We start from the raw sequence: 19,478 nt of genomic DNA, 5'->3' as shown, positions 1-19,478 counted from the left end.
TTGATTTTTATATTTTCAATAGGTTTTCTACAGTGAGTTAACTTATTATTCATAGGCAAGGGGCTCTTCTTTCAGCCTCCTTGCTCGCCCTTCCATCCACTGTGGCTCTTGTAGACATTGACTACACAAGCAAACACCATGTCTACATTTATTTATTGAGTGTTATCTGTTTAAGGATACTAAGGAATTATTCTTGCAATTTCCCTCCTGTTGAGCATTCATCCAATCAGGTTTGTGCCTGACAATTACATGACAATTCCTGGAACAACCTGATTGGATGAATGTTCCTGTGAATCAAACCATAGCACTACCTAAAGAAAAGTGCCCCCCTGCTTGCACTCTTTAGTGCCCTCTGTTGAGATGGCTTTTATTAGCCACATAAAACAATCCATGTAGAAAGAGCTGTTGAGCAGCGCTGCAACATACCCGGCACTGCTTATTACAATAATAATAATAATTGTTTACAGGCTTAATACCCAGAGGTGTCTAAGTGCGGACCCGGAATTCAAACCTGTGTTGCTCTGCCCCGTCTTACTTCCAAGACGAGCACGTTGCCACTAAGCTATACTACATGTGTGAACTTGCTGCAGCCAGCGTGTTGCCATTGCTAGGCAACCAAGTGTTGAGATCCCACCTGTGCCACTGTGTGTCTGGTTCTACATGATGTGTGTTGCTTCAGCCTCCTCTTTTCCTGGTAGTCCGCACACCAGTCCTCCCTTTAACCCGCCCGTGCTCATATTGTTCCTTCCTGCAGATCCCCCCACCCACTTGCGATGGAGCCTGATGTCCCGCTGGACCAGTGTATAGTGTGTACCCTAGGCCAGGGCTGGTGGTAGAATGAGCAGCTGAGGCGTCAACCACGTGGATCCTAGGCCAGGGCTGCTGGTAGAATGAGCAGCTGAGGCGTCAACCACGTGTACCCTAGGCCGGGGCTGCTGGTAGAATGAGCACCTGAGGCGTCAACAACATGTACCCTAGGCCGGGGCTGCTGGTAGAATGAGCAGCTGAGGCGTCAACCACGTGTACCCTAGGCCGGGTCTGCTGGTAGAAGGAGCAGCTGAGGCGTCAACCATGTGTATCCTAGGCAGGAGCTGCTGGTAGAATGACCAGCTGAGGCGTCAACCACGTGTATCCTAGGCCGGGTCTGCTGGTAGAATGAGCAGCTATCCTAGGCCAGGGCTGCTGGTAGAATGAGCAGCTGAGGGGTCAACCACACGTATCCTAGGCCAGGGCTGCTGGTAGAATGATCAGCTGAGGGGTCAACCACATGTACCCTAGGCCGGGGCTGCTTGTAGAATGAGCAGCTGAGGCGTCAACCACGTGTACTCTAGGCCGGGGCTTCTGGTAGAATGAGCAGCTGAGGCGTCAACCATGTATACCCTAGGCCGGGGCTGCTGGTAGAATGACCAGCTGAGGCGTCAACCACGTGTATCCTAGGCCAGGGCTGGTGGTAGAATGAGCAGGTGAGGCGTCAACCATGTGTACCATAGGCCAGGGCTGCTGGTAGAATGAGCAGCTGAGGCATCAACCACGTGTATCCTAGGCCGGGGCTGCTGGTAGAATGAGCAGCTGAGGCGTCAACCATGTGCACCATAGGCCAGGGCTGCTGGTAGAATGAGCAGCTGAGGCGTCAACCACATGTACCCTAGGCCAGGGCTGCTGGTAGAATGAGCAGCTGAGGCGTCAACCACGTGTACCCTAGGCCAGGGCTGCTGGTAGAATGAGCAGCTGAGGGGTCAACCACATGTACCCTAGGCCGGGACTGCTTGTAGAATGAGCAGTTGAGGCGTCAACCATGTGTATTCTAGGGCGGGGCTTATGGTAGAATGAGAAGCGGAGGGGTCAACCACGTGTACCCTAGGCCAGGGCTGCTGGCAGAATGACCAGCTGAGGCATCAACCATGTGTTCCCTGGCCGGGGCTGCTGGTAGAATGACCAGCGGAGGCGTCAACCATGTGCATCCGAGGCCAGCGCTGCTGGTAGAATGACCAGCTGAGGCGTCAACCACGTGTATCCTAGGTTGGGGATGCTGTTAGAATGAGCAGCTGAGGCATCAACCACGTGTATCCTAGGCCGAGCATGCTGTTAGAATGACCAGCTGAGGGGTCAACCACATGTACCCTAGGCCGGGGCTGCTTGTAGAATGAGCAGCTGAGGCGTCAACCACGTGTATTCTAGGGTGGGGCTTATGGTAGAATGAGCAGCTGCGACGTCAACCATGTGTACCCTAGGCCGGGGCTGCTGGTAGAATGACCAGCTGAGGCGTCAACCACGTGTATCCTAGGTTGGGGATGCTGTTAGAATGAGCAGCTGAGGCGTCAACCACGTGTATCCTAGGCCGGGGATGCTGTTAGAATGAGCAGCTGAGGCATCAACCACGTGTACCCTAGGCCGGGGCTGCAGGTAGAATGACCAGCTGAGGAGTCAAACACGTGTACCCTAGACCGGGGCAGCTGATAGAATGACCAGCTGAGGCGTCAACCACGTGTACCTTAGGCCGGGGCTGCTGGTAGAATGAGCAGCTGAGGGGTCAACCACATGTACCCTAGGGCGGGGCTGCTGGTAGACTGACCAGCTGAGGCGTCAACCACGTCTACCCTAGGCTAGGGCTGCTAGCAAAATGAGCAAGTGAGGCATCAACCACGTGTATCGTAGGCCGGGGTTGCTGGCAGAATGACCAGCTGAGGCATCAATCACGTGTAGCCTAGGCCGGGGCTGCTGGCAGACTGACCAGCTGAGGCGTCAACCACATCTACCCTCGGCTGGGGCTGCTGGTAGAATGACCAGCTGAGGCGTCAACCACGTCTACCCTAGACCGGGGCTGCTTGTAGAATGACCAGCTGAGGCGTCAACCACGAGTACCCTAGGCCGGGGCTGCTGGTAGAATGACCAGCTGAGGCATCAATCACGTGTACCCTAGACCGGGGCTGCTTGTAGAAAGACCAGCTGAGGCATCAACCACGTGTACCCTAGGCCAGGGCTGCTGGTAGAATGAGCAGCTGATGCGTCAACCACCTGTAGCCTAGGCCGGGGCTGCTGGTAGACTGACCAGCTGAGGCGTCAACCACATCTACCCTAGGCTAGGGCTGCTGGCAGAATGACCAGGTGAGGCATCAACCACGTGTATCCTAGGCCGGGCTGCTGGCAGAATGACCAGCGGAGGTGTCACCCACGTGTACCCTAGCTCGGGGCGGCTGGTAGACTGACCAGCTGAGGCGTCAACCACATCTACCCTAGGCCGGGGCTCCTGGCAGAATGACCAGGTGAAGCGTCAACCACGTGTATCCTAGGCCGTGGTTGCTGGTAGAATGAACAGCTGAGGCGTCAACCACGTGTATCCTAGGCCTGGTCTGCTGGTAGAATGAGCAGCTGAGGCATCAACCATGTGTACCCTAGCCCAGGGCTGCTGGTAGAATGAGCAGCTGAGGGGTCAACCATGTGTATCCTAGGGAAAGGCTGCTGGTAGAATGACCAGGTGAGGCGTCAACCACGTGTATCCTAGGCCGGGGCTGCTGGCAGAATGACCAGGTGAAGCGTCAACCACATGTATCCTAGGCCGGGTCTGCTGGTAGAATGAGCAGTTGAGGCGTCAACCACGTGTATACTAGGCCGGGTCTGCTGGTAGAATGACCAGCTGAGGCATCAACCACGTGTACCCTAGACCGGGCTGCTGGTAGAATGACCAGCTGAGGCGTCAACCACATGTACCCTAGGCCAGGGCTGCTGGTAGAATGAGCAGCTGAGGAGTCAACCACGTGTACCCTAGGCCGGGGCTGCTGGCAGCATGACCAGGTGAAGCGTCAACCACGTATATCCTAGGCCGGGGCTGCTGGTAGAATGACCAGCAGAGGCGTCAACCACGTATATCCTAGGCCGGGGCTGCTGGTAGAATGACCAGCAGAGGCGTCAACCACGTGTATCCTAGGCCAGGTTTGCTGGTAGAATGAGCAGCTGAGGCGCCAACCATGTGTACCCTAGGCCAGGGCTGCTGGTAGAATGAGCAGCTGAGGCATCAACCACATGTATCCGAGGCCAGGGCTGCTGGTAGAAAGAGCAGCTGAGGGGTCAACGACGTGTATCCTAGGCCAGGGCCGCTGGTAGAATGAGCAGCTCAGGGGTCAACCACGAGTAGCCTAGGCCGGGGCTGCTTGTAGAATGAGCAGCTGAGGCGTCAACCACATGTACTCTAGGCCGGGGCTTCTGGTAGAATGAGCAGCTGAGGCGTCAACCACGTGTAGCCTAGACCGGGGCTGCTGGTAGAATGACCAGCTGAGGCGTCAACCACGTGTACCCTAGGCCGGGGCTGCTGGTAGAATGAGCAGCTGAGGCGTCAACCACGTCTACCCTAGGCTAGGGCCGCTGGCAGAATGAGCAGGTGAGGCATCAACCACGTCTATCCTAGGACGGGGCTGCTGGCAGAATGACCAGCTGAGGAATCAACCACGTGTAGCCTAGGCTGGGGCTGCTGCCAGAATGAGCAGCTGAGGCATCAACCACGTGTATCCTAGGCTACGGCTGCTGGTAGAATGACCAGCTGAGGCGTCAACCACGTGTACCCTAAGCCAGGGTTGCTGGTAGAATGAGCAGCTGAGGCGTCAACCACATGTATCCTAGGCCAGGGCTGCTGGTAGAATGAGCAGCTGAGGCGTCAATCACGTGTACCCTAGGCTGGGGCTGCTGGTAGAATGAGCAGTTGAGGCGTCAACCACGTGTATACTAGGCCGGGTCTGCTGGTAGAATGACCAGCTGAGGCATCAACCACGTGTACCCTAGACCGGGCTGCTGGTAGAATGACCAGCTGAGGCGTCAACCACGTGTACCCTAGGCCAGGGCTGCTGGTAGAATGAGCAGCTGAGGCGTCAACCACGTGTACCCTAGGCCGGGGCTGCTGGCAGCATGACCAGGTGAAGCGTCAACCACGTATATCCTAGGCCGGGGCTGCTGGTAGAATGACCAGCAGAGGCGTCAACCACGTATATCCTAGGCCGGGGCTGCTGGTAGAATGACCAGCAGAGGCGTCAACCACGTGTATCCTAGGCCAGGTCTGCTGGTAGAATGAGCAGCTGAGGCGCCAACCATGTGTACCCTAGGCCAGGGCTGCTGGTAGAATGAGCAGCTGAGGCATCAACCACATGTATCCGAGGCCAGGGCTGCTGGTAGAAAGAGCAGCTGAGGGGTCAACGACGTGTATCCTAGGCCAGGGCCGCTGGTAGAATGAGCAGCTCAGGGGTCAACCACGAGTAGCCTAGGCCGGGGCTGCTTGTAGAATGAGCAGCTGAGGCGTCAACCACATGTACTCTAGGCCGGGGCTTCTGGTAGAATGAGCAGCTGAGGCGTCAACCACGTGTAGCCTAGACCGGGGCTGCTGGTAGAATGACCAGCTGAGGCGTCAACCACGTGTACCCTAGGCCGGGGCTGCTGGTAGAATGAGCAGCTGAGGCGTCAACCACGTCTACCCTAGGCTAGGGCCGCTGGCAGAATGAGCAGGTGAGGCATCAACCACGTCTATCCTAGGACGGGGCTGCTGGCAGAATGACCAGCTGAGGAATCAACCACGTGTAGCCTAGGCTGGGGCTGCTGCCAGAATGAGCAGCTGAGGCATCAACCACGTGTATCCTAGGCTACGGCTGCTGGTAGAATGACCAGCTGAGGCGTCAACCACGTGTACCCTAAGCCAGGGTTGCTGGTAGAATGAGCAGCTGAGGCGTCAACCACATGTATCCTAGGCCAGGGCTGCTGGTAGAATGAGCAGCTGAGGCGTCAATCACGTGAACCCTAGGCTGGGGCTGCTGGTAGAATGACCAGCTGAGGCGTCAACCACGTCTATCCTAGGACGGGGCTGCTGGCAGAATGACCAGCTGAGGCGTCAACCACGTGTACCCTAGGCCAGGGCTGCTGGTAGAATGAGCAGCTGAGGCGTCAACCACGTGTACCCTAGGCCGGGGCTGCTGGCAGCATGACCAAGTGAAGCGTCAACCACGTATATCCTAGGCCGGGGCTGCTGGTAGAATGACCAGCAGAGGCGTCAACCACGTATATCCTAGGCCGGGGCTGCTGGTAGAATGACCAGCAGAGGCGTCAACCACGTGTATCCTAGGCCAGGTCTGCTGGTAGAATGAGCAGCTGAGGCGCCAACCATGTGTACCCTAGGCCAGGGCTGCTGGTAGAATGAGCAGCTGAGGCATCAACCACGTGTATCCGAGGCCAGGGCTGCTGGTAGAAAGAGCAGCTGAGGGGTCAACGACGTGTATCCTAGGCCAGGGCCGCTGGCAGAATGAGCAGGTGAGGCATCAACCACGTCTATCCTAGGACGGGGCTGTGTCACGGCTCGCTCCCTTCGCTCCCGTTCCCGCCACTTGGGGGCATGTTTTGGGGTTTATTCCCTACTGGACATTTCCTCCGAACCTTATGCTACAGTGTCCTGATGAATTGGGAGCGCTAAAACCTTATTTCCCAAATTACTTCCCTTCCGGATCCATTCCAGGTTTTTGGCAGCCAGCATGCTACTGCTACTTTAATCAAATGACTATGCTTCCCAGAATGCCTGGCTCACTGCTTCACCTCCTCCCTTGCAGGACAAGGCTGGGTGAAGGATAGGCAACACCTGTGGCTGCAGGTGCAGCAGGCGGCACGCCTGAGGGGTGTGCTCGTTAAGCAGCTTTAAAAGCCTCAGTTTGCTTCAGTCCAGCGCTGGTCATTGTTGCTGTGTTCCTGTTGTGACTGGTCCCTTGTTCCTAGCTTTTGTGCCTAGTACCTAGTTCCTGTTCCTAGTTCCTAGCTTTTGTGCCTAGTGCCCAGTTCCTGTTTCTTGTTCCTCTGCCCTGGATTTCGGATTCTTGTGCTTAATTGATTTCTGCTCACTGGATTTCCCTTTCTGTCTTCCTCTGTCTGCAGGCAGCCTGTCTCTGTGCATTACCCTTTAATGCTGCCCAATTCGCCTGTGTTTTCTGTTTCTTTGTTGCTGTCCTTTGCTACTGAAAAACCTGATGCTTTAGTCTTTCCCTTTATAGATTCAGCTTCCTGCCTCAAGGTTTCCTTTTGTGATATCATTTCCCTGCTCCTGATCCTTACTTTCTATTGGGATCCATTCCATGTTTTCCATCTCACTTCTGCATTCATTTCCCATGGATTATTAGGTGTTGGTGTTATTGTAACTAGTCCCAGTGTAAATGCCCTTTTTGTTTCCTCACTATTTTATATCACTATTTCTACTCGCCCCTTGACTAGGGTCTTATGTATTTAGTTTCCTCCACCCATTGCTGTTATAGCCTTCAGGGTTCCTGTTTGATCAACTGGGTTCGTGAGTTTACTGACATTCAAGTGGTCTTTCCGGTCCTCGTGAGTACAGTTTCTAAGTTCCTTATTCTGTATCATCCAGAGTGTCAGCTCACAGATCCTGTCCTTGCTTGCCCTCTACGTGGGTTTAGCGCTGTCAGTATCTGTAATAGCATAGTGGGTAAGGAGTTTGCCGACTTTCCTTTCAGTCATAAGGAGGTTCTAAGTGCTTACCCCACATTCCTTTTCATATATAGGTATTATTGTTTCTCCTGGGTTTTAGTACACACAAGTCTTGGGTTTTGTATGCACATATTTAGATTCAAAGTTGTACAGTGTGAGATTCCGTGCACATTGCCTTCTTCCTTTCTTAACAGAATGACCAGCCGTTATTCCTGTTTGAATATGGCCAGTTTAAGAAAGAAAGGCAGCAAGGTCACTAACAAGTTAGTACAGAAAGTTTCCCCTAAGTCTACCTGTGACAATCAAGTCATTGATCCTGACTTAAAAGAACTCCTTGATCCAAATGGGTATTTACGTGCTGAGTATTTTACCCACAGGATGGCCCATCGTACATTGCCTGATCCTAGTTCTGTCTTTAATTTTGATCCAGATTCTATGTCCGCACAAGCCTTAGCAGCGGAAAACAACACACTGTTAGATTTATTACACACAAGAACGTCTGTTGTTGAACCCCATGATTCCGGTTGTGCTTTACCTCAGATTGAACAGTTTCATGATTCAAACATAAAGAATGGAGGGGTTCATTGCATATCTTCTGTTTTCAGCCCTCAGTCAACTGCTTACTCCTCTGCACAAGTACTTACTGTAGTCCCTAATGTCAAGAGGTCTGATGTCAGTAGTCTGCTTAATGGTAACACAGACCAAGTCGGTAAGAGTGAGTATAGATCACAAAACCTGCAAGCAGCAAATGACAATGTACAATCAGTGCATACCCGGATGGTTGGGGCAGGATCCAGCCCTGATGCCACCATGCCTTCCCCTGTGCCTACTGATAGGGATGTACAGTTAAGGCGGGGCATGCTAAAAGCTGAACTTGAGGAGTTAAAACAAGAATACATTACTTTACTAGAGGAGAATAAGACGTTACAGTCTTTTCTGAATACACCTCAAACATTATCCGTTGATGAAGTGAATACTGTTCAATCCCTGAGTGCGGAGGTTTTTGTAGGTCATGATACTTGTCAATATGAAGATTCTATCGGGAGTGAAAGTTCTCTTTCTAGCACAACACTTATTCAGGGCACAGGTTCTGACAATTGTTCTACCGTTTGTCAGGAATTGCCGTTAGTTGAAGTTTTACAAGCCACTCCTTTACCTAAGATTTCCTGTTTAGCAGTCAGTCATAATTCTGAGCTTGAACACATACATGCTTCTGATTCCCAAACACAATCCATAATGGTGGCATACACAGAATCAGTCACTACTGTAGGCTTAGGTTCAGCCCTTGATCTAGCTGCTGAGACTGAAGTAGACATTCAAGCTGATGTGGAAAACGATGCTACCTCTGTGTTCGCTCCTTCTTCTGCCAATTTTTGTCTCAATGAACAGTCAAAGACAGTACAAAATTCATGTTTTGATGGACTCATTCCACAGTATACTGAACCAAAGACCCGGCAGGCAATTCCTGAACTGTTGATTGTTAATATGCCACTTTCAGAAGCTAAGTCAGAGGAATGGACATTTGACGAAATCCTGACTAACAGAGACTTTACTATGGTGATTCCTCTGGTTGATTTTGACTTTTACAAAGGAAGAGACTCTGCGTCATCCACTAAGGAGAGGGACGGCATGGTTACAGCTCAGTCTTTGGTTACTGGTGCCAAGGAGTCAACCGCCCTAAAGGTGCATTCCATTCCTGAGCCACAAATGTGTCTGTCGACTTCTGGGACTTCTGTTTGTCCTCCTACAACCATTGACTCTTCGATTATCCAGTCCACGGCTCTGCAGTCATCATTGTCTAACGTGTCTTCAATCAATGAACAATTGCTATGTCTGCCAATCACTCAAGAGCCTTCACCATGTACGTGGTCAGAGTCAAAGACCTTGACAAGTTTGTCATCAGCTAACGAGACGGCTCCAGCTTGCATGCCCTCAGCCTCTGAATTTCCTCTGGCATGCCTGTTTTCGGCTACAGTGACTCATCCAGCGGATTATCCTTCAGCCATGGAGCCTCTGGTAACACATCCTGAGTGCCTGTCTTCGGTCCCAGAGCCTACTGCTAGTTTGGCTTCAGTTCATGAAAGACCTGTATCCTGCTCAGCCTCGCTGCCAATATCGGAGGTGCACCTGTCTGCTCTGTTTGATCGTGTTGCAGATTCATCTACTTCAGAGCTACCCCCTAAATCCCAACCATTTATTATGGATGAACGTCCAATCTGCCCTTCTTATGCTTCAGGAGGATCACCAGAAGGCCTGCCTTTTACACAAGTTAATTCTCCCAACTGCTTGACTGTAGAATCAGCACCTCCCGCATATGCTACATCTGAGTCTGAGACTTCTGCCAGAAACATCAAGCTGGATCACGACTCGGGAGGGCCTTACATGCAAGGCCGTTGGACTTGCCTGGAGTGTTACAAGAGGGAGACGGATACCATCCGCCATGGCCCAGACATCGAACAAGTAGCCAACCAGGATAACGGGCTGGACGGTTCACATTTGGGGGCCGGTTTGGATCAGCCGCTTGACAGCCTTTTTGTTGCCGGATCCCACATGAGCCTGAAGGAAGGGACGGGCACGGCCCCCCAACTGCTGCACCATTCGGGTGCTAGTAACCAAAGGAAGGATATGACTGCTGCAGTTCAAGATGTGCCCGTTATTGCTCCTGCTGCGAGTGTGCCTGATGTACCAAGTACTGCGTCTATCACTCCTATCGGTATGCCAAACGTTCCTGCGGTTGTATTCCATGTGCAACAAGGTGGCTACATGACTGACACCAAGAGTGCCAGCCTCGTACAACCCATTGGACTTCCAGGCCCCCAAGGCGTGGGACAGATGCAGTCGAACCTTGGTCACCCTCAACCACAGGCCTTTAATCAAATGGATGATGAGAGAAGATCCGAACCTCTACCTCGGCCGCCACCTTCTTTGTCTGAACATGAACATTTCCTGAAACCTGCTGATTTCTCACCTCCTGTGTGTCCGCTCTCAGCAGGGGGGCTACCAGAGCATCAATCATTGTCCAAAGCATGTTGCACCAGCCTGCCTCCCTCCTCAATGATGTATGAGTGTTCGCTCCCAGAGACTGAGCTTTCTGGACCTTCCAAATCTGCTTCAGGTCCTGCAAGTCCTTCATGCCTTTCTTCGACCCATGAGTCTCTTCCTCACCGAAAACCTGCCTATGGCTCTTATAGACTGCGGCCTGATTCTATTCATTCCAGTCCTTCTGCTTCTGCCCGTGGGTCATCGTTTCCGTCAGTGCCACTTCTGAAGACAAAGCGCTCCTGTCATGGAAAGAAGATGTTTTGTGCGAGTAACGGCCGCCTGGAGTCGGCCGTGGGAGGGGGTATAGTGTCACGGCTCGCTCCGTTCGCTCCCGTTCCCGCCACTTGGGGGCATGTTTTGGGGTTTATTCCCTACTGGACATTTCCTCCGAACCTTATGCTACAGTGTCCTGATGAATTGGGAGCGCTAAAACCTTATTTCCCAAATTACTTCCCTTCCGGATCCATTCCAGGTTTTTGGCAGCCAGCATGCTACTGCTACTTTAATCAAATGACTATGCTTCCCAGAATGCCTGGCTCACTGCTTCACCTCCTCCCTTGCAGGACAAGGCTGGGTGGAGGATAGGCAACACCTGTGGCTGCAGGTGCAGCAGGCGGCACGCCTGAGGGGTGTGCTCGTTAAGCAGCTTTAAAAGCCTCACTTTGCTTCAGTCCAGCGCTGGTCATTGTTGCTGTGTTCCTGTTGTGACTGGTCCCTTGTTCCTTGTTCCTAGCTTTTGTGCCTAGTACCTAGTTCCTGTTCCTTGTTCCTAGCTTTTGTGCCTAGTGCCCAGTTCCTGTTTCTTGTTCCTCTGCCCTGGATTTCGGATTCTTGTGCTTAATTGATTTCTGCTCACTGGATTTCCCTTTCTGTCTTCCTCTGTCTGCAGGCAACCTGTCTCTGTGCTTTACCCTTTAATGCTGCCCAATTCGCCTGTGTTTTCTGTTTCTTTGTTGCTGTCCTTTGCTACTGAAAAACCTGATGCTTTAGTCTTTCCCTTTATAGATTCAGCTTCCTGCCTCAAGGTTTCCTTTTGTGATATCATTTCCCTGCTCCTGATCCTTACTTTCTATTGGGATCCATTCCATGTTTTCCATCTCACTTCTGCATTCATTTCCCATGGATTATTAGGTGTTGGTGTTATTGTAACTAGTCCCAGTGTAAATGCCCTTTTTGTTTCCTCACTATTTTATATCACTATTTCTACTCGCCCCTTGACTAGGGTCTTATGTATTTAGTTTCCTCCACCCATTGCTGTTATAGCCTTCAGGGTTCCTGTTTGATCAACTGGGTTCGTGAGTTTACTGACATTCATGGTCTTTCCGGTCCTCGTGAGTACAGTTTCTAAGTTCCTTATTCTGTATCATCCACAGTGTCAGCTCACAGATCCTGTCCTTGCTTGCCCTCTACGTGGGTTTAGCGCTGTCAGTATCTGTAATAGCATAGTGGGTAAGGAGTTTGCCGACTTTCCTTTCAGTCATAAGGAGGTTCTAAGTGCTTACCCCACATTCCTTTTCATATATAGGTATTATTGTTTCTCCTGGGTTTTAGTATACACAAGTCTTGGGTTTTGTATGCACATATTTAGATTCAAAGTTGTACACTGTGAGATTCCGTGCACATTGCCTTCTTCCTTTCTTAACAGGCTGCTGGCAGAATGACCAGCTGAGGCATCAACCACGTGTAGCCTAGGCCGTAGCTGCTGCCAGAATGACCAGCTGAGGCATCAACCACGTGTATCCTAGGCTACGGCTGCTGGTAGAATGACCAGCTGAGGCGTCAACCACGTGTACCCTAAGCCAGGGTTGCTCGTAGAATGAGCAGCTGAGGCGTCAACCACATGTATCCTAGGCCAAGGCTGCTGGTAGAATGAGCAGCTGAGGCATCAATCACGTGTACCCTAGGCTGGGGCTGCTGGTAGAATGAGCAGCTGAGGCGTCAACCACGTGTACCCTAAGCCAGGGCTGCTGGTAGAATGAGCAGCTGAGGCGTCAACCACGTGTATCCTAGGCCACGGCTGCTGGCAGAATGACCAGCTGAGGCATCAACCATGTGTACCCTAGGCCAGGGCTGCTGGCAGAATGACTAGCTGAGGCGTTAACCACGTGTACCCTAGGCTGGGGCTGCTGCTAGAATGAGCAGCTGAGGCGTCAACCACATGTACCCTAGGCAAGGGCTGCTGGTAGACTGACCAGCGGAGACGTCAACAATGTTTATCCTAGGCCGGGGCTGCTGGTAGAATGAGCAGCTGAGGGGTCAACCATGTGTACCCTAGGCCAGGGCTGCTGGTAGAATGAGCAGCTGAGGCGTCAACCACGTGTATCCTAGGCCAGTGCTGCTGGTAGAATGAGCAGCTGAGGCGTCAACCACATGTACCCTAGGCCGGGGCTGCTGGTAGAATGACCAGCCTACGCGTCAACCATGTGTACTCTAGGCCGGGGCTGCTGGTAGAATAACCAGCCTAGGTGTCAACCATGTGTACTCTAGGCCAGGGCTGCTGGTAGAATGAGCAGCTGAGGTGTCAACCACGTGTATCCTAGGCTGGGGCTGCTGGTAGAATGAGCAGCTGAGGGGTCAAACACGTGTATCCTAGGCCAGGGCTGCTGGCAGAGTGACCAGCTGAGGCATCAACCACATGTACCCTAGGCCAGGGCTGCTGGCAGAATGACCAGCTGAGGGGTCAACCATGTGTACCCTAGGCCAGGGCTGCTGGTAGAATGAGCAGCTGAGGCGTCAACCACGTGTATCCTAGGCCAGTGCTGCTGGTAGAATGAGCAGCTGAGGCGTCAACCACATGTACCCTAGGCCGGGGCTGCTGGTAGAATGACCAGCCTACGCGTCAACCATGTGTACTCTAGGCCGGGGCTGCTGGTAGAATAACCAGCCTAGGTGTCAACCATGTGTACTCTAGGCCAGGGCTGCTGGTAGAATGAGCAGCTGAGGTGTCAACCACGTGTATCCTAGGCCGGGGCTGCTGGTAGAATGAGCAGCTGAGGGGTCAAACACGTGTATCCTAGGCCAGGGCTGCTGGCAGAGTGACCAGCTGAGGCATCAACCACATGTACCCTAGGCCAGGGCTGCTGGCAGAATGACCAGCTGAGGCGTCAACCACATGTACCCTAGGCCAGGGCTGCTGCTAGAATGAGCAGCTGAGGGGTCAACCACGTGTATCCTAGGCCAGGGCTGCTGGCAGAATGACCAGCTGAGGCATCAACCATGTGTACCCTAGGCCAGGGCTGCTGGCAGAATGACCAGCTGAGGCATCAACCACGTGTATCCTAGGCCAGGGCTGCTGGCAGAATGACCAGCTGAGGCATCAACCATGTGTACCCTAGGCCAGGGCTGCTGGCAGAATGACCAGCTGAGGCGTCAACCACGTGTACCCTAGGCTGGGGCTGCTGCTAGAATGAGCAGCTGAGGCGTCAACCACATGTACCCTAGGCAAGGGCTGCTGGTAGACTGACCAGCGGAGACGTCAACCATGTTTATCCTAGCCCGGGGCTGCTGGTAGAATGAGCAGCTGAGGGGTCAACCATGTGTACCCTAGGCCAGAGCCTCTAGTAGAATGAGCAGCTGAGGCGTCAACCACGTGTATCCTAGGCCAGGGCTGCTGGTAGAATGAGCATCTGAGGGGTCAACCATGTGTACCCTAGGCCAGGGCTGCTGATAGAATGAGCAGCTGAGGCGTCAACCACGTGTACCCTAGGCCGGGGCTGCTGGTAGAATGACCAGCCTACGCGTCAACCATGTGTACTCCAGGCCGGGGCTGCTGGTAGAATAACCAGCCTAGGTGTCAACCATGTGTACTCTAGGCCAGGGCTGCTGGTAGAATGAGCAGCTGAGGTGTCAACCATGTGTATCCTAGGCCAGGGCTGCTGGTAGAATGAGCAGCTGAGGGGGTCAACCACGTGTATCCTAGGCCAGGGCTGCTGGCAGAATGACCAGGTGAAGCGTCAACCACGTGTATCCTAGGCCGAGGCTGCTGGTAGAATGACCAGCTGAGGCGTCAACCACGTGTATCCTAGGCCGGGTCTGCTGGTAGAATGACCAGCTGAGGCGTCAACCACGTGTATCCTAGGCCGGGTCTGCTGGTAGAATGAGCAGCTGAGGCGTCAATCATGTGTACCCTAGGCCGGAGCTGCTGGTAGAATGAGCAGCTGAGGCGTCAACCACGTGTATCCTAGGCTGGGGCTGCTGGTAGAATGACCAGCTGAGGCATCAACCACGTGTACCCTAGACCGGGGCTGCTGGTAGAATGACCAGCTGAGGCGTCAACCATGTGTACCCTAGGCCAGGGCTGCTGGTAGAATGAGCAGCTGAGGCGTCAACCATGTGTACCCTAGGCCAGGGCTGCTGGTAGAATGAGCAGCTGAGGGGTCAACCATGTGTATCCTAGGCCAGGGCTGCTAGTAGAATGAGCAGCTGTGGGGTCAACCACGTGTATCCTAGGCCAGGGCTGCTGGTAGAATGGGCAGCTGAGGCGTCAACCACATCTACCCTAGGCTGGGGCTGCTGGCAGAATGACCAGCTGAGGTGTCAACCACGTGTATCCTAGGCCGGGTCTGCTGGTAGAATGAGCCGCTGAGTCGCCAACCATGTGTACCGTAGGCCAGGGCTGCTGGTAGAATGAGAACCTGAGGCGTCAACCACGTGTATCCGAGGCCAGGGCTGCTGGTAGAATGAGCAGCTGAGGGGTTAACCATGTGTATCCTGGGCCAGGGCTGCTGGTAGAATGAGCAGCTCAGGGGTCAACCACGTGTACCCTAGGCCGGGGCTGCTTGTAGAATGAGCAGCTGAGGCATCAACCACATGTACTCTAGGCCGGGGCTTCTGGTAGAATGAGCAGCTGAGGCGTCAACCACAGGCTAGGGCCACTGGCAGAATGAGCAGGTTAGGCGTCAACCATGTGTATCCTAGGCCGGGGCTGCTGGCAGAATGACCAGCTGAGGCATCAACCACAAGTAGCCTAGGCCGGGACTGCTGCCAGAATGACCAGCTGAGGCGTAAACCACGTGTATCCTAGGCCAGGGCTGCAGGTAGAATTAGCAGCTGAGGCGTCAACCACATATACCCTAGGCCAGGGCTGCTGGTAGAATTAGCAGCTGGGGCATCAACCACGTCTACCCTAGGCTAGGGCTGCTGGCAGAATGAGCAGGTAAGGCGTCAAACTTGTGTATCGTAGGCCGGGGCTGCTGGCAGAATGACCAGCTGAGGCATCAACCATGTGTAGCCTAGGCCGGGGCTGCTGGTAGACTGACCAGCCGAGGCATCAACCACATCTACCCTAGGCCGGGGATGCTGTTAGAATGAGCAGCTGAGGCGTCAACCATGTGTACCATAGGCCAGGGCTGCTGGTAGAATGACCAGCTGAGGCGTCAACCATGTGCATCCTAGGCCGGGGATGCTGTTAGAATGAGCAGCTGAGGCGTCAACCATGTGTACCATAGGCCGGGGCTGCTGTTAGAATGAGCAGCTGAGGCGTCAACCACGTGTACCCTAGGCCGGGGCTGCTTGTAGAATGAGCAGCTGAGGCATCAACCACATGTACTCTAGGCCGGGGCTTCTGGTAGAATGAGCAGCTGAGGCGTCAACCACGTGTAGCCTAGACCGGGGCTGCTGGTAGAATGACCAGCTGAGGCGTCAACCACGTGTACCCTAGGCCGGGGCTGCTGGTAGAATGAGCAGCTGAGGCGTCAACCATGTGTACCCTAGGCCGGGGCTGCTGGTAGACTGACCAGCTGAGGCGTCAACCACGTCTACCCTAGGCTAGGGCCACTGGCAGAATGAGCAGGTTAGGCGTCAACCATGTGTATCCTAGGCCGGGGCTGCTGGCAGAATGACCAGCTGAGGCATCAACCACAAGTAGCCTAGGCCGGGACTGCTGCCAGAATGACCAGCTGAGGCATCAACCACGTGTATCCTAGGCCAGGGCTGCTGGTAGAATTAGCAGCTTAGGCGTCAACCACATATACCCTAGGCCGGGGCTGCTTGTAGACTGACCAGCTGGGGCATCAACCACGTCTACCCTAGGCTAGGGCTGCTGGCAGAATGAGCAGGTAAGGCATCAAACTTGTGTATCGTAGGCCGGGGCTGCTGGCAGAATGACCAGCTGAGGCATCAACCATGTGTAGCCTAGGCCGGGGCTACTGGTAGACTGACCAGCTGAGGCGTCAACCACATCTACGCTAGGCCGGGGATGCTGTTAGAATGAGCAGCTGAGGCGTCAACCATGTGTACCATAGGCCAGGGCTGCTGGTAGAATGACCAGCTGAGGCGTCAACCATGTGCATCCTAGGCCGGGGATGCTCTTAGAATGAGCAGCTGAGGCATCAACCATGTGTACCATAGGCCAGGGCTGCTGGTAGAATGAGCAGCTGAGGCGTCAACCACGTGTATCCTAGGCCGGGGCTGCTTGTAGAATGAGCAGCTGAGGCGTCAACCACGTGTATTCTAGGGCGGGGCTTATGGTAGAATGAGCAGCTGAGGCGTCAACCATGTGTACCCTAGGAAGGGGCTGCTGGTAGAATGACCAGCTGAGGCGTCCACCACGTGTATCCTAGGCCGGGGCTGCAGGTAGAATGACGAGCTGAGGCGTCAACCACGTGTACCCTAGGCCGGGGCTGCTGGTAGAATGAGAAGCTGAGGGGTCAACCATGTGTACCCTAGGCCGGGGCTGCTGGTAGAATGAGAAGCTGAGGGGTCAACCACGTGTACCCTAGGCTGGGGCTGCTGGTAGAATGAGAAGCTGAGGGGTCACCCACGTGTACCCTAGGCCGGGGCTGCTGATAGACTGACCAGCTGAGGCGTCAACCACATCTACCCTAGGCCAGAGCTGCTGGAAGAATGAGCAGCTGAGGCATCAACCAACCATGTGCACCCTAGGCCAGGGCTGCTGGTAGAATGAGAAGTTGAGCATCAACCACGTGTATCCTAGGCCAGGGCTGCTGGTAGAATGAGCAGCTGAGGCGTCAACCATGTGTACCCTAGGAAGGGGCTGCTGGTAGAATGACCAGCTGAGGCGTCCACCACGTGTATCCTAGGCCGGGGCTGCAGGTAGAATGACGAGCTGAGGCGTCAACCACGTGTACCCTAGGCCGGGGCTGCTGGTAGAATGAGAAGCTGAGGGGTCAACCATGTGTACCCTAGGCCGGGGCTGCTGGTAGAATGAGAAGCTGAGGGGTCAACCACGTGTACCCTAGGCTGGGGCTGCTGGTAGAATGAGAAGCTGTGTGGTCACCCACGTGTACCCTAGGCCGGGGCTGCTGATAGACTGACCAGCTGAGGCGTCAACCACATCTACCCTAGGCCAGAGCTGCTGGAAGAATGAGCAGCTGAGGCATCAACCAACCATGTGCACCCTAGGCCAGGGCTGCTGGTAGAATGAGAAGTTGAGCATCAACCACGTGTATCCTAGGCCAGGGCTGCTGGTAGAATGAGCAGCTCAGGCATCAACCACATGTACCCTAGGCCGGGGATGCTGTTAGAATGAGCAGCTCAGGCATCAACCACATGTACCCTAGGCCGGGGATGCTGTTAGAATGACCAGCTGAGGCGTCAACCATGTGTACCATAGGCCGGGGCTGCTGGTACAATGACCAGCTGAGGCGTCAACCATGTGCATCCTATGCCGGGGATGCTGTTAGAATGAGCAGCTGAGGCGTCAACCTTGTGTACCATAGGCCGGGGCTGCTGGTAGAATGACCAGCTGAGGCATCCACCATGTGCATCCTAGGCCGGGGATGCTGTTAGAATGAGCAGCTGAGGCGTTAACCATGTGTACCATAGGCCAGGGCTGCTGGTAGAATGAGCACCTGAGGCGTCAACCACGTGTATCCTAGGCCGGGGCTGCTGGTAGAATGAGCAGCTGAGGGGTCAACCATGTGTACCCTGGCCGGGGCTGCTGGTAGAATGAGCAGCTGAGGCGTCAACCATGTGTACCCTAGGCCAGGGCTGCTGGCAGAATGACCAGCTGAGGCGTCAACCATGTGCATCCTAGGCCGGGGCTGCTTGTAGAATGAGCAGCTGAGGCGTCAACCACGTGTATTATAGGGCGGGGCTTATGGTAGAATGAGCAGCTGAGGCGTCAACCATGTGTACCCTAGTCCGGGGCTGCTGGTAGAATGACCAGCTGAGGCGTCAACCACGTGTATCCTAGGTTGGGGATGCTGTTAGAATGAGCAGCTGAGGCGTCAACCACGTGTATCCTAGGCCGGGGATGCTGTTAGAATGAGCAGCTGAGGCATCAACCACGTGTACCCTAGGCCGGGGCTGCAGGTAGAATGACCAGCTGAGGAGTCAAACACGTGTACCCTAGACCGGGGTAGCTGATAGAATGACCAGCTGAGGCGTCAACCACGTGTACCTTAGGCCGGGGCTGCTGGTAGAATGAGCAGCTGAGGGGTCAACCACGTGTACCCTAGGCTAGGGCTGCTGGTAGACTGACCAGCTGAGGCGTCAACCACGTGTACCCTAGGCCGGGGCTGCTGGTAGACTGACCAGCTGAGGCGTCAACCACGTCTACCCTAGGCTAGGGCTGCTGGCAAAATGAGCAAGTGAGGCATTAACCACGTGTATCTTAGGCCGGGGCTGCTGGCAGAATGACCAGCTGAGGCATCAATCACGTGTAGCCTAGACCGGGGCTGCTGGCAGACTGACCAGCTGAGGCGTCAACCACATCTACCCACGGCTGGGGCTGCTGGTAGAATGACCAGCTGAGGCGTCAACCACGTCTACCCTAGACCGGGGCTGCTTGTAGAATGACCAGCTGAGGTGTCAACTACGTGTACCCTAGGCTAGGGCTGCTGGCAAAATGAGCAAGTGAGGCATTAACTACGTGTATCTTAGGCCGGGGCTGCTGGCAGAATGACCAGCTGAGGCATCAATCACGTGTAGCCTAGGCCGGGGCTGCTGGCAGACTGACCAGCTGAGGCGTCAACCACATCTACCCACGGCTGGGGCTGCTGGTAGAATGACCAGCT

The 19,478-nt window shown here is 54.1% G+C and overlaps 1 protein-coding gene across 1 annotated transcript in view; it reads right to left on the bottom strand.

Moving 5' to 3' along the window:
- The window catches only part of LOC138528195 (transient receptor potential cation channel subfamily M member 2-like), a 679,103-nt gene that overhangs the window by 93,383 nt on the left and 566,242 nt on the right, over positions 1–19,478 (bottom strand). The gene's annotated exons all lie outside the window — the stretch shown is intronic.

Source organism: Ambystoma mexicanum, chromosome 7q (genome assembly GCF_040938575.1).
Source record: "Ambystoma mexicanum isolate Mex_15411 chromosome 7q, UKY_AmexF1_1, whole genome shotgun sequence".
NCBI classification, from domain to species: domain Eukaryota; kingdom Metazoa; phylum Chordata; class Amphibia; order Caudata; family Ambystomatidae; genus Ambystoma; species Ambystoma mexicanum.
This window is presented reverse-complemented; position numbering and strand designations above follow the sequence as displayed.